We start from the raw sequence: 12,019 nt of genomic DNA on the forward strand, positions 1-12,019 counted from the left end.
AATATTTTGTTTGTTTTATTTTTGATAGGCAAGTAAAGACATGACAGGGGTAGAGATGGCTTATCAAAGTAACATACACTATCCTTCCATACATATGTCCTGAGTTCTAGTCTCTACCCTCAAATTCATCTTTGGGTTCACTTGCCGCTGGAAAGTAGAAATCCAAATTAAGGCAAGATATCATTTTTCATCTATTTGAGTAGATCAGATTATTTTTAAACTACCAGTACCCAATATCTTGGCAAGGGCGTGGAAAGTGTACATTTATGTAAACTTTTTAGAGGATAAAAAGTTCATTCTCTTTGATCTGCCAATTGTATTCTGAGAATTTATCCCAATAACAAAAATGAAAAGAAAGACATTACAAGCATTTTCATTATACCATTTATTTACAATAGCAAAGTTTTGGAAATAAACTAAATGCTCAAAAGTAGGATAATGGCCAAATAAGTTATGATATATCCACATGCTAAAGCATCAGGTAGTCATTAAAAATGTTTGAAGGAATATTTAAAGAGATAGAAAAATTCCACAATATAAAAGTGGAGACCAAACAGCGCATACATATTTATAAAGTATGGTAATGTGGGCAGTAGATATCTCTGAGTATTGTAATTATGGGTAATTTGATTTTCTCTTTGGGGTTTACATATTTGCACAATGAGCATGTACATCTGTTATAACCCCCCAAAAAAACCAATAAAATTTATACACAAAAAATTAGTCATGAGTTGGATAAAGTCATGAGCCTGAATGAAGAAACAGATTATCCATTGTTCTTCCAAAAGAACCATGACTATCATTGCAACTCAGCAGACATAACAAGGGCCAGCCAAGTGTCATCACTGTTTAGAACCCAGGTGATGAGATCACATGAATCTACTTCAGATTTTATTTTCATGAGAACTTACACTAGTGTTGTCCTGCAGCAGGACCAGATTAGACAATGATAATCTAGTCTAGATTAGACTAATCTAGACTAATGACTAAGACAATTAGTGATTGTCTTACATGATAGAGGCGTGTCCTTACAAAGAATAACAACAATATCTAGAAGTGAAGCTATACAATCATTTTTATGTAACTTGGCCTTAATTGAGGCTCTATGCTGACAAACAGCAAAAATAGTAGGCACATGGCTGTGGTCAGACATTACAATTGGAGTCACTGAAAGAAAATGCAGCACCCACAGAGTGTTTCAGTGACCTGAGGTCTGCAGTGTCACCATGACACATGGTGGGTAGGGCAGGCAGGACGAGGGCGAGGAGATGACTAGAAAGATGGCATGAGAAGACTGTAGTTGGAGTTTTGATGTATTCAGTGGATTATTGGGAGGCCTTTTCTTTGAAGGATTTTAAGAATGCTGATGCCACAATCAAGTTCTGTGTTTTAGAAGTGTGCGTGTGTGTGTGTGTTTGTGTGTGTGTGATGTGGAAAATGAATTAAAAAGAAAAGAAACTGAAAACAGAGCTACCAGTCTGAAAGCTACTGCAGTAGTGCAGAATTTAGAAAAATAAAAAGATCTAAAACAGGAATGGATAAAAGTAAATGAATGAGAGAGACATTGTGGAGAGGCATTGTGGAGGTAGAAGACTGGGTTTGGTGATGAAATTGAAGCAGAAAGGGACTGACGGGACATGTGTGAGGTGGCTGCTCGTGCTGTGATAATGCAGCTGGCACAAACCCTGGACGTTTTGATCATCACAGTTTATGTGAATGGAAAAAGTCCTACAGACCCTTTAACGAGTGACAATGTGCCGCCTCCATTCATAGCTTATCATAGCTACAAGGAGTTCCTTAGAACCCTAGAGGACATGGGTTCTTCTCAATAGGTCCAGCTACCTCTGCATTAAGCACAAGGTCAGAAGAGCAGTGGCATGCTTAATCTGAAGAGTTATCTTTTAAATATTGGGTTTGGAATATTTAAACCTGTATGTTTTTTAAAGAAGCAATTTTTGACCTGGCCAGAAAAAAAGAATGAATTATATTTATAGGTTTTATTATTATTGTTGCTGCTGCTGCTGCTGTTCTGCTAAGTGACATGTGAAGCAGACAACCTTAGCTCTTCAGTTCTGCTAAAGTAAACAAAGAGCCTCAGGCCATCTTTTACTTGGGGGAGAGGGGAATGGGGGTGTTCAGCTGGGCTAGACAGACAGACAGAGGCTGACGGATGAGAGTGATGGTGAGTCATCACCCCACAGAGAAGCCACATGTGACCAGGCGTCCCAGGCCTGCCATATTGGCTCCTCTGAAAAGGGCAATCAATCATTTAGGCAAAGTGTCTATGGATTTTCTGATCATCGACTTGTATAGGCTGCATCTCACATCTCATATTTCGCCCTTATGTCTACAATAGAAATGTTCATTGGCTTAAACAAATTTCAGAGTTGGCATTTCTTTTGAAAGCATAATATTTATCATTACTTGGAAATGCTACTAAAATCTATTGAAGATTTAAAATAGAACTGGTGGCTCTATTTTATGGTGGCTCGCACCTGTAATCCCAGTACTTTGGGAGGCCAAGGTCGTAGGATTGCTTGAGCCCAGGAGTTTGAGACAAGCCTGGGCAACATAGTGAGACCCCATTTCTACCAAAATTTTTTTTAAATAAATTACCCAGGTATGATGATATGTGCCTGTAGTCCCAGTTATCAGAGAGGCTGAGGTGGGAGGATCGCTTGAGTCTGGGAGGTCAAGGCTACAGAAAGCTGTGATTGTGCCCTTAGGCACGATCCCAAGCCTAAGCAACAGAGCAAGACACTGTCTCAAAAATAAATAAATATATAATAAATAAAACTAAATTTAAAAATAGAACTGGGTAAACACATAGCTACAGTCAGGTGCAGTGGTTCACACCTATAATCCCAGCACTTTGGGAGGCAAAGGTGGGTAGATTGCTCGAGCCCAGGAGTTTGAGACCAGCCCGGGAAACATGGTGAAACCCCAACTCTAAAAAAGAAAAAAAAAAAAAAAAAAGATGAGCTGGGCGTGCTGACACACACCTGTAGTCCCAGCTTCTAGGGAGGCTGAGGTGGGAGAATCACGTAAGCCTGGGAAATCGAGGCTTTAGTGAGCCATGAGCACATCACTGTGCTCCAATCTGGGTGACAGAGCAAGACCCTGTCTCAATATACATGACTACAGCATTCTTCAGGATTGAAGTTGATTTTAGCAGAACATTACTTTGTGAAAGAAAGTTTTAAAATAGCAGTGCTTTCTATACATAGAAGGCTGAAAAAAAATGGATGCAAATTGACTAACAATGTGATGCTCTGACCACAGAACTACTTAAAGACTGTTAGGAAGAGTGTTTGGGCTTCCATCCTGGCCTCTCTATCTTTATAACATCTACAAGTATATCCCTTCTTTCTGAAACTATAGGTGGGCTTTCCTATCTTTAAAAAGGTAATCTGTTTCTTTCCCTAAGTTGTAAACTATTAGCTTATCAGACATTGCAAAAAAATGATTCCATTTTCCCATTTTTCTCTTCTTGATAAATATATAGGCTGGGATATAAACCACAATTATATTCTTAATCCTCTTGTGAAAAAATCTGCTAGGAATAACAAAGTTATTCTGTGGCTATTGTTGGCCTTTCCTTTGCTTTTGATTCTGTGGACAAAATTCAGTTGAGGCTGCATTTCTGAGTCCAAAGTAAACCTCAGGATATTCAATAATATCAATGACTTTAATCTTTCTGAGTGTGCAGATTATTAGAAATGTCTTTTGATAGCTTTGATGAATGGTATCCAAACTTTCTTATTTAGTCTTTAGCAGTAAATATATTTACTTATTTTTGTTTACTATTAAATTATCTATGTATGCCATTATATGAACATATACTTCAGGAAAATTATGCAAAACTAGAAATTTCAAAAAGACAAGCTAAAAATAAAACAATTCTTTAAAAGTGATTTTAACTTGTCTTTATTAATGATAAAATATAATTATTTATTAACAATAGGATTTATTTTACTTTCATAAAAATTGTATTTAGTAAGACAAATATGATGAATTAGGCTTCATTATTGTTGAAAACCTTGTTTACTACTTTGCAATGTCGTGATTAGATGTCTGTTTCTCAACAACTTCTCTCCTTGTTTTGAAAAGATGTCAGAATTGTAAAAAAAAGAAATCTGCATTTTCAAAATTACAACACCCATGTTTCAATCCATCTACCAATTTTGTAAAGCCTTTTGATAAAAATTGTGCTCAGAGACTTTTTTCTTCCCTGAAGTCTGCATAGGTAGGAATGTTAAGAGCCCAGGACTGGACTGATTTTGCTGTATTTTTTTCTGTTATTTTGTACCCAGCAGCCACAGGCTAGTCTCTACAAAGAGAGCCCTATATTCAGAATCATCCATACTTCAATATAGAAAACAGTTGTTTCGGTAATTCTGATCTTTCACGGACTACAGTTCCCACTGGGGCAATACACTGCTTTCCACTAAGAAGCCTGCTTTCTGCGCTGGCTTTTATACACAGAGCACTTTGAAGTTGGCATTTGTGCACAGCCACATTTCCAAACTGCCTCCTTCTTCCCTGGCTTTCCTGCCAGAGAAAAATAAGCCTGGTCCCCTCAGCTGTTAGTGTCTCCCGCTTTGTCTGCGAGTGCCAATGGAGACTGGCCATGTCTTGGAAAGGTGCCAGTCCCAGTCCCGGGTCCTCTGCCTTGGTTGGAGCTGGGATTAGTGAAACCCTCAGACCTAAGCTGTGATTCACAAATAACTCTGGGGTGGCTTCTCCACTCTGGAGGGGGGCTTTATTTCAGATGAACTCTGGTTGGGGAAGAAGAGTCCCTGGGTTGCTTTAAGGACATTGGAGTGTGGGCTAAGACGTGGCCACATCCTTGATTCCTTTCCCTTTTGTTTTCTTTTTCCCTTTTAAGCACAAGTCTGCCCTAAAGGCCGTGAAAGGCTCTCTCCCGCATGATCCACCCGCTGCTCACTATTCTGCTTGTCTCTAAGTCGCACCTGTGACTAGGGGAAAATGGCAGTGACTGCGGCCAGGAATGTCCTTAGCACTGAAGCAATGCTAATGCAAGGCGCCCAGCGCTGAGCTTCGCTAATCGCTTCAAAAGTGAAGCCAGCTCTGGCACCGAGTGAAACAGCGGGCTTCTGAAGTTGCTCTAAACTGTGGCCAGAGCCGCCACACCAAGCTGGTACCAAGAGAACTGCCTGGGGCATGAATCTAACTTTAGACATTTTGTGAGAACAAGGAGAACTCCGCTTCTAGATCCAAAAGAGAACTACCCAGCTGAACCCAGCCGGTTAATCCCCTGGACGGCTCCATAAACACGCAGCAGCCTCTGCATCCTCCCGCTACAGACTCACTGCCCCATGTTTTAAATGCCGGAGGTGTTGATGTTAAAGGGGGTTAGGAGGTGTGGGTGGTCAAGGACTCAACAACATAAAAGTCCAAGATTTTCCTACTCGCCCCAAAGCTTTGCAGCATCATGGGAAGCAAATGTAATTGACCTCTCCCTGGCTTTGCTGTGGTATAAGGTATCCAAGGAAAAGCTGCTTGCTCTTGCTTTTCCGCTCTTCTGCTGAGACAAGGATTTGCCTTCACCGGTGGGAGGAGATTCCATCTGTACTTAGATGATTTATTGTTATCAAGAAAATGTGTTAATAATTGATAAGGAATCCTATAAAAATAAAATCATAAGTAGCCAAAATACAGATGAAGAGGCTCTCTTATCAGAAACTAGGTATGCTTTAAATAGATAAATGACCCTCCTGTTGGATATCTGCTGGGGAGAAGAACTAGAGATCTATTTTTAAATCAAAGTCATCATTTTCGTCGAGGTTCCCCAACTTTTAACTAGCATAAAGATATTAATTCTACATAACACACTAATTTATTCAATTTCCCTAGAAACAGTTCTTTATGCCAGTTTATTTTAGAAGAAGGTACACCAAGAGGGGACACTAACAATAAAAGTCATGTGATACTTTGTTAAATTTATTTTACTTACCAGAAGTAAGTATTTTGCCACTGTCACTTTAAGGTTTTTCAAATATTAAAATAATCCATGCCATTCACTCTGGAGTTCTGGTGGCCTTGGTTGCCCTTTCCTTTGTGCACTGCAGCAGGCTCCAGTTTCTGAAGAAAATTCTGGTGGCATCCAAGGATGTGCCCTCATCCCACCTCCCTGTGGAGGGGAGGCAGCTTCTGCCCAGCATGTGTGTGGCACAGGTTGTCAGCCCAGCCCACCAGCTGCCAGTTCAGCCACACGGCTATGCCCTGAGCTGGCACTGCGGGCAGCCACCTTGCAGGTACTGTTGTGTGTAGGACCTGGAATCACTGCTGTGCAATGCAAACTAAAATCAGGGTGAGAAACGATATTTTTGGAATATTACTTGAAAAGCAAGTAAGCTATTCCTTCATTTGACTCTTCTAAAAATCCCTCTCTCCAGTAATCCAGACAAACACAGAGCTCCGTCCCTGGACCATGTTCTTTTGAGCTCCCTGGACTTGTTTTCATCAAATTACCCACTGTTCAACATTGAGGGACATTATGAACAAGAAACTGCAGAAACTGCTCACTGTGTTTACTAAGAGGATGTTGCTAATTGCATTGCACTTGTTAATTACATTGTACATCCTCCCTGGGAGATCCCACAAGAAATTTTCTTTTGAGTCTGGGTCAGGAATGTATGTGCTTCCCTCAAGCACCTAATTAAAATTATTTGTTTTAATTTTATAACCACATTGAACCATGTCCCTGCTTTCTTCTTTCAATGGACTGCCAGTAAACAAAGTCAAATACAAAGTCACCTTCTGTAATGTATGGTTTTAAATTTTTTATATTTTTATTTCTAATTTTTATGTGAGAATATTATCTTAGTTTTTCCTATCCCTTCTACTTTCAGGTTTTTTTTCCTGCATTCCTCTTCCACTCAAGTCAAATGGACTTTTATCTCATTTTTATCTATTTACATAAGATACCTTAAAACCTTTAAAATAGGAAAATGAATAAATAGACAGTAATATCTGGTACTTTCAATTAATTATTTCTCAGAGGCAGATAAGATTCTCTTTTCCTGAATTTATATACCAAGAAATAGAATGTTATTATATAATCTTATGGAATTGGAACAATTATATAGAATATTGTTCTGAAAAAATCCACTAATTAATCCTGAAAGCACCATTTCATAAAATATTGAAAGTAAGGCCACAAAACCAAGGCCAGAGACAACAGAAAGACAAAGAAAGTGGTTTAGGATGCCAGTGCTCAGGGAAGATAGCACATATTTTCTTCAGAGCTGCACACCACAGGTCATGATTTCCATGTGTAGTAGGTGGCATAATAACCCCTAAAAGATATGTCTAAGCAGAACCTCAGACTGTGACCTTACTTGGAATGAGTCTTTTCAAATGTAATTAAGGTAAGGATCTGGAGATGAAATCATCCTGAAATAGGATAGACCCCTAAATCCAATGATGAGAATCCTTATAAAAGACAGAAGAGGAAAAGACACAGGGACACACAGAGGAGAAAGCCAGGTGAAGACTACAGCAGAAACAGGGGGCCAGTCACATACCATGGAGCGCGAAGGGACTGCCGGCCACCACCAGAAGCTGGGAGAGAGGGACAGAACAGATTCTCCCTCAGAGCCTCCTAAAGGAACCAAACCAGGAGATACCTGGATTTTGGACTTCTGGCCCCCAGAACTGTGAGGGAATGAATTTCTGTTGTTTTAAGCCACCTGGTTTGTGGTATTTTGTTACAGCAACCCTAGGACACTAATGTATCGTCTTAGGTCTCAAGATTGAAATTCATATTAACTCATGTTTAAGGTTTTAGAACCTTCCTCTGTGAATTTAACTCTTGGTAAAAATGACTTTTTAAAGTAAAGCTTCTAATGGCCAGGTGTGGCGGCTCACATCTGTAATCCTAGGACCTTGGGAAGCCGAGGTGGGAGGATTGCTTGAGGCCAAAAGGTAAAGACCAACCTGCCATCATAGGAGGACCTCACCTCAAAAAATAAATAAGTAAAATTTAAAATAAATAAATAAAGCATCTGTAGTAAAAGTAAAAAAAAAAAAAAAAATCCCAAGCACAAGTCAGTCATTATTTGTCGTATTAAATGGAAAGTGTTTGTACATTAGCCTAAAGATTTTAACTTTCCAGAATTCTATACACTTTTCGTCATCACATATTTATATGTAGCTAATAGACAATGGTATAACACAATAATATGAAAAGGTGACTAACTACAACTCATGTGAGCATGATTTCTGTTATACAGGTTATGTCAAACACTATAGAACCCTTCAAAGCATAGTCATTAACATTCTGTGTATGTCATTGAAAACAGATCTTTTAAACAAACATTTTTAAAATATGGCAAGCAAAGCTGTCTTTGTCAGCACTGCCTACAGAGATGGCAGCCATCTTCTCTGCAGCATCATGGCGGTTCTTAGATCCCTCATGAAGCCCAAGATCGTCAAAAAGAGGACCAAGAGGTTCATCCAGCACCAGTCAGACCAACATGTCAAAATTAAGTGTAACTGATGGGAAACCCAGAGGTATTGACAACATGGTTCGTAGAAAGTTCAAGGGCCAGATCTTGATGCCCAACATTAGTTATGAGCACATAAAAACACACACACACACACACACACACACACACACACACACATGCTGCCCATGGCTTCCAGAAGTTCCCGGTCCACAACGTCAAGGGGCTGAAAGTGCGCTGATGTGCAACAAATCTTACTGTGCTGAGATCACTCACAGTGTTTCCTTCCAGGATTGCAAAGTCACATGGAAAGGGCCACCCAGCTGGCCATCAGAGTCACCAACCACAATGCCAGGCTGTGCAGCAAAGAAAATGAAGAGACAGCTCATGTGCACTTTTTGTGTTTCAACAAAACCACCATAAAAACTGAAAAATAAAATATGGCAGGCAAAGACGACAATGAGCTATCACGTAGCTTCCAGGAAACAGAAAAAGGGTGAGAGAGAATATACTAAGGTAAGAGAGCTCAGAACAAATAATAATATAAGACGAAACCTAAATGAATATTACATAGCAATGAAAGAAGTTTACATAGTCGTTCAGGAGACACTTGTTTTTTTCTATTAGGAACTAAGTTCCACAAAAGTAATAAGAAAAATGAAACATGGCTGGGCAGGGTGGCTCGTGCCTGAAATCCCAGCACGTTTGGAGGCCAAGACAGGCAGATCACGTGAGGCCAGGAGTTTGAGACTAGCCTGGGCAACATGGGGAAATTATGTCTCTACTGAAAATACAAAAATTAGCCAGGCATAGCGACGCGTATCTGTGGTTCCAGCTACTCAGGAGGATGAGGTGGAAGGATCATGTGAGCCCAGATGGTTGAGACTGCAGTGAGCTGAGATCATGCCACTGCATACCAGTCTGGGCAACAGCAGTAAGACCTTGTATCACAAAAAAAAAAAAAAAAGAAAGAAAGAAAAGAAAAGAAAAGATAAAGAAAGAAAAGAAAAGAAAAGGTGAGGTTTAATGTGTTTATTATAAAATAATCTGAGTGCTCTTTTCACTCTACTGATATTAACTCTGGTCAAATAAAGAAAATAATATCCTTATATTTAGAAATTGATTTGCAATACCTAATTTCACCAGAGGATGGTAGAATAGGGTCAAAATAGATGAAAAAGTGCTAGTTTATCTATTTTTCTCCCAGGAGTTCACAATAAAGCTAAATGATATGTCTAATTTGTAGGACTGTCAAAATCTATTTATTCGAAAGTAGAATTTAGAAAGGTAAGATGATTGGTTGGTTGGTTAATTTGCTTGTTGGTCTGTTTCATCTGCAGTAGGAAAAGGGAATGGGGATAATTCCATTCTGGGGGATAAACTGACATAGAAGTTCCTTGTCACACCAAATCAAGATAACAGGAAGCTAAGCCTCTGAGAGAACCATGAGCTTATTAGAGGAGCAGTTAAAAAACAAACTGAGTTGATTTGTAAGAACTTTACAAAAGCTGGAGAGAAGAGAACTAATTACCCAACCGCAACCTTCCATTTAAAAGCCTTTAAGGTTGGGAGGATTCTTAGTGAGGGCCGGGGGGTACTCAGCAGGGGACAGAAGGATTTCTTTTCTACGAATGAAAATTCCCACTGTACATCCTGCTAGGCATCTTGTCTCCCTCGTCATGCCTCTTCCTTTCCCATCTCATTCATCCTTCTAAACAGAGGCGAGTGATTTAGAAGATCTTCAAAGGAAACTCTGGCTGCTGAGCAGAGAAAAGGGGATACAGAGACCAGTCCACAGTTCATTTTCAAACACTAACTGAGCACCAGCTATATGTGGGCTGCCAGATCCCGGGATTTCAAAGATAAATAAGACCTGGTCCTTGCTCTTGAGAACTTAAAAACGTAGGAGTCAAGAGGCACTGCCTACCTCTCAATCTTCCCATCATGTAGGCTGTCTCACTAATGGTCCCCCAGTCACCATGTACACAAGCACTCTGACCTTGAGAAATTTTTGACTCACTGTTAAGCCCCTCTTCAAAGGCTCTGACACCTAATTGTTTCCCTCTACCTGGGTTCTTGAGCCTGGGTTGCCCAGAGCATGTGTCTGAGATTCTTCTGGTCTCTTCTTCTCCAGACACCCTTCCCAGATTACAAACTCCCTGCCTTTGCTGATCTCTGAGGCTTGACCGTCTTCCTAGCCCAGCCCCACTTCTCCTAGACCTCGCACTTTGCCCTGCGTTTAATATCCTTTGTTGTCCAAGCAATAACCTTGTCCTGCCCTTGGACTTGAGGATGCCTGCTGGGCAGGCTCATTAGGGCTGGTGAGGGTAGAAAAGCACCTCAAGGCAACCTACACAGGCAAAGGTGAAAGTCAATTATCCATGGAAACTACAAATATTTACACCATAACTCAGCATAATATTGTATGGCATTGTTTCTTTGTGGCAGCATAGACAAAATCTAAGTCATCAGAACCTGCCTTTCGCATTCTCAAGTCTTGGAAATGATCCAACAAAGAGATTAAGGGAGAAGTTCTGAGTTTCTGATTCCAAATCTGCTATTTATGTACTGATGACCTTGGATAAGTTACTTCACATCTGTGAACCTCAGTTTCCTCAGATAGAAACCAAATTAAGAATAATACCTTATAGCTTTGTTGTGAGGAGCAAATAAAATAATGTATGTTAAAGTCTTAGCATGGTACTTGGCACAGAGTAAGTTTTCAATAAATGTTAGGATAAAATGACCATGGCAGCATGTGAAAGTGATTTTCTGATCACTTAAGAAATCTGAGAAATATTAGCATTAGAAATTTTGATTGCTTTTTTGTATTCTAAAAACTTCAGGGGGCAAATATATGAAAAATTCAATTAAAAAGGACCAGTTTTCACATCTCGTTAGTCAATCCGCAGTTCCTATGGGGGTGCTTATTCAAGCTTCTCCCTTTTAGATTGTTTCCCTTTTGCCACTTGCATTTTTAATTGCATTTTCTCTTTACTATAGACTTAAAAGAAATGCATCCTTTTTTTTGTTTGTTTGAAACAGGGTCTCACTCTGTCACCCAGGCTGGAGTGCAGTGGCGTGATCTCTGCTTATGGCAACCTTGACCTCCGGGGATCAAGTGATTCTCATGACTCAGCTTCCTGAGTAGCTGGCATTCACCACGTCCGGCTAATTTTTGTATTTTTAGTAGAGACGAGGTCTTGCCATGTTGGCCAGGCTGGTCTCCAACTCTTGGCCTCAAGTGATCCACCCGCCTCAGCCTCCCAAAGTGCTGATATTACAGGTGTGAACCATTGCAGTCAGCCAAAATGCATTAATTTTTTTAAAGTTAGGGTAGAAATACATGTAAAATGAAAAGTAAACCTTTCCCTCCCACGCAGACTTATTCTTTTTTTCTCCAGAAATCATCACTATCTCCTTTATCAAATTCTTAGCAATCTTTCAAGCTTCTGAACACTTTTTTTTTCACACAAAGGAGACCATACTATAATACTTCTGTGCTTCTTGTTTTCTCATTTAACACAATAACATGTTACATAACAAAA

The sequence above is a fragment of the Theropithecus gelada genome, chromosome 8, assembly GCF_003255815.1.
Source record: "Theropithecus gelada isolate Dixy chromosome 8, Tgel_1.0, whole genome shotgun sequence".
In the NCBI taxonomy this organism is placed as follows: domain Eukaryota; kingdom Metazoa; phylum Chordata; class Mammalia; order Primates; family Cercopithecidae; genus Theropithecus; species Theropithecus gelada.